At 47.6% G+C, this 3,084-nt stretch overlaps 1 protein-coding gene across 2 annotated transcripts in view; it reads left to right on the top strand.

The window, feature by feature from the left end:
- Positions 1 to 3,084, top strand: part of LOC127750204 (cytochrome P450 4d2-like) — a 26,588-nt gene that overhangs the window by 14,143 nt on the left and 9,361 nt on the right. Inside the window, exons 2-3 of one of the 2 annotated variants that reach the window (XR_008011579.1) lie at positions 1,768 to 1,841; positions 1,924 to 3,046. The exons of the other annotated variant lie outside the window; for it this stretch is intronic. The gene's annotated coding sequence lies outside the window, so the exon portion shown is untranslated. Of the gene's footprint in view, positions 1 to 1,767; positions 1,842 to 1,923; positions 3,047 to 3,084 lie in introns of those variants that run through there. 2 annotated transcript variants of the gene reach the window in all.

Below are 3,084 nucleotides of genomic sequence, written 5' to 3'. Positions count from 1 at the left end.
GAGAGAGAGAGAGAGAGAGAGAGAGAGAGAGAGAGAGAGAGACGGGGGGCGGAGGATGGTGGTGTGGTCCTTATCTGAAGCAAGCAAGAGGGGTACGTTGCCGCTAAGGTCTGCATCTTCTTTTTTTTGCCCGCTCTGAAAGTCTGAAATGGCCGAGATGACGCAAATTTGGGTCTCGAAATTAGGAGTCCGCCGTCGTGTTGGTCACGTGGGGCCGGCGTGCGGCCCGGGCCCGGCCCCGCCGCGGCCCCGAGGAGAGAGCAGTTAGGCGCGAATTTGAAGGATTGAGATAAAGTCATTTTTTGTTATAGTCGTGGGGAAGAGAGATAGAGAGAGGGGTATATGTATCCGGAGATATCCCCGCAGCGGGGACCACTGACCACGTTTCGCATATTCTGACCTTAATTGACGGTCTCCTGGTGTGTTCGTGTTCGCGCCGTGCCCCCTCTGCGCTGGGCCGGCCACGTTCTGCGCGCGCGCGTTACAGGCGCAGAGACCATATTGGAAGTAACAATCGTGTCCACTACGAAAACAGCATGCAAATTGGTGGCCGAAATGGTACTAAATCTGTCGAGCTTTGAACACTTTATCCCATTCGCACCAAAAATTGAATGCAGGCGCGCAAAACGTTGCTAATTTTTGTTGACAAATTTGAACTTTTACGCGCTTCACTTTGAGTGAAAACGGTGGTTGATTCAAACAAAGGAAGAAACTGTATGAGTGAGGAAAAATGGTCAGTCCTGTCTACATTATTCACATTGACTGACGGTTTTTCAATGAAACGGTTCTGATTAATCTTCTCAATAGTATTACGCTTTCGTTGTCACAACGCAAAGTGACCAGTAGCGAGTCAAAAAGACATCATTCGGAAGTTCATTTTTGACTTGTGCTGAAGCTTAAAACGATCTTGGGACAATGCAAAACAAGGAATCAATATTGTGATCACTTTGTCTCTAAATCAAGGATCAAGGCGCAATATTATTGAACCTTCAGTCAATACCGGACAGACAAGAGGTACATTTGGCATTGAGAAGACAAAGTATGGCCTTTTCTGTGTGTCTGATGATGTCACACATCGGACACACGAACCATCCAACACGGTAAAAATAGTTTCTTGTATTTCAAGACCTGCCATTTGGTGTTCTCCACAAGATCCAAGACCGTGTCTTGAAATACAAGAAACTTTTTTTTTTTTTTTTTTCTTTTTTTTTGTACCTTGAAGAGGAAAAGGGTTGGTCGGCCCCGGACACGCCCCGCCCTGGAAGTGCGGGTGCCGGGGCGAGAAAGGGTGTCTCGACCCGCGCTATACGCGCCTACTCAACGGCAGGCCTTAACTCGGGGTTATCATTCTGCTGATATTCGCTCCCGGACGTGAGCGGCGATTATTGGCACTCTTCACTTTCTTCTTGTTGGCAGTGCGCAAGAGACAATGCAAAGACTATCGCCCCATCAGACCGCTTGGCTCTGCCTTGCACACATCTACGCAGGCGGAGGCGTGGTCGAACGCGCAGTCAGATTGGATCCTGCCAATAGCAGGCAGATTATCAATCGTTAACCCTTGACAGTTTTCGTCCGTCAGTTGATTATTTGGCGTAGAACGTGGCCTAGCTTAATTTCTCATTCAGTATTGTGGCGTGGCATGTCTTTAAAAAGACCCATATACATATTACTTGAATGTGAAATTCAAAAAGGTCAACCCCTATGCAAAATATCGAAACCACATAAAAATATAGCACTATTCTCACGTTTGAACGATATTGTTCACAGATCGTTTTGGCGTTTCCTTCTCTCACGCGGCGAGTCGTATTCGTTGAGACGCACTGCGGCTGGCCGGGGCGTTGGTAATCGTCGCCAGTGATACTGCTTTTATCAAGAGCGGCGTGCTGTCACAAAAAAGACTGAAACTAATTATTTGCGTTTCAGACACATTAAATGGGTCTATCGGAGCAGGGTGCCGTTCCGTGTGTGTGAGTATGTGTGTGTGTATGTGTGCGAGGCTGGCTGACATTGCCAAGGACGCCATTCGGACTGACCCTCGCGTATACGTTCAAGGTGACAGCCCCTCACCGGCTCCTTACTTACACACAAGCAAGCGTGAGACACATGACATCTCTACAAGTAAGTCTTTTCAAACTGCGAATCGCGCAGCGCTGGCCGTGTGCCCGGGCGCCATACGACGGGAGGTGTCGGTTGGAATTGGACCCGCGGAAAAAATGGTAAAAAATAAATAAAAATAAAGAAGAACAACAAATCCCAATAAGTTGTCTGAAAGGGTCGACGAACGTTTCGGGCCGTTCTCCTGCTGCTCGTTAGTCGCGATCGTCGCTAATTTCTGAAACCGAAGCGCGGGTCAGGGTCCGACGAGCAGGGTTCGCCTGACCCTCATGTCACTTTGCGTTGCGCCGCAGTTCGTCCTTTCGTTAGTGTTTCGAGTTGCGCAGCCCCCGCCAAGTCTACGCGCAGCGTGAGCGTCGTGTGTAACGTGCGTGGCGCCGCCTCTCTGTGGGGTCGGAGAAATTGGGTCGAAGGGAGTGAGAAATCGACGCCAAAACGACATTGACGTGATGAAAAAACGATAACGGAAACTAAGAATCCTTTCATCTTTTTCTTGGGTATAGTTTTGACGATAAATTTGCTCTGGCGTAGCGTATCAGCCACTGGAAAGTATCTTCGTTAATTTACAACATGTTTTATATTTACGATTGATAGAATTTATTGTAAATAATTAACAGCCCATTCTTGCTCGCCAATGAATTCCAAGTCGGCATGCATAGTGCTTGTAATTTTACAATTTTCAGTTGTAATTTTATACAACACACAGCAGCCTGCGTTGCGTCCCCGCTCACAATTTCCCTCCCATCTGAGTGATGCGTTCGGACGGTTCGGATTCGTTAGTCCATCCCTTCATGCACGCAGGCACGAGAAAAAATCCCACATTGGTAACAAGTCTTTAAAAAAAAAAAGAGTAAGAAAATAACGAAACGATTAAAAAAAAAAAAATGTATCGGAATGGAATGGCTTCATGGAGCGAAACAATTGGTGCAATGAAGAGGGTGAGGAGAGGGGGGTGAAGGCAGGGGGGGG

The sequence above is a fragment of the Frankliniella occidentalis genome, unplaced genomic scaffold (genome assembly GCF_000697945.3).
Source record: "Frankliniella occidentalis isolate FOCC.00 unplaced genomic scaffold, Focc_3.1 Scaffold151, whole genome shotgun sequence".
Classification (NCBI taxonomy): Eukaryota; Metazoa; Arthropoda; class Insecta; order Thysanoptera; family Thripidae; genus Frankliniella; species Frankliniella occidentalis.
The sequence above is the reverse complement of the archived record's forward strand: the minus strand, read 5'-3'. Positions and strand labels throughout refer to the sequence as shown.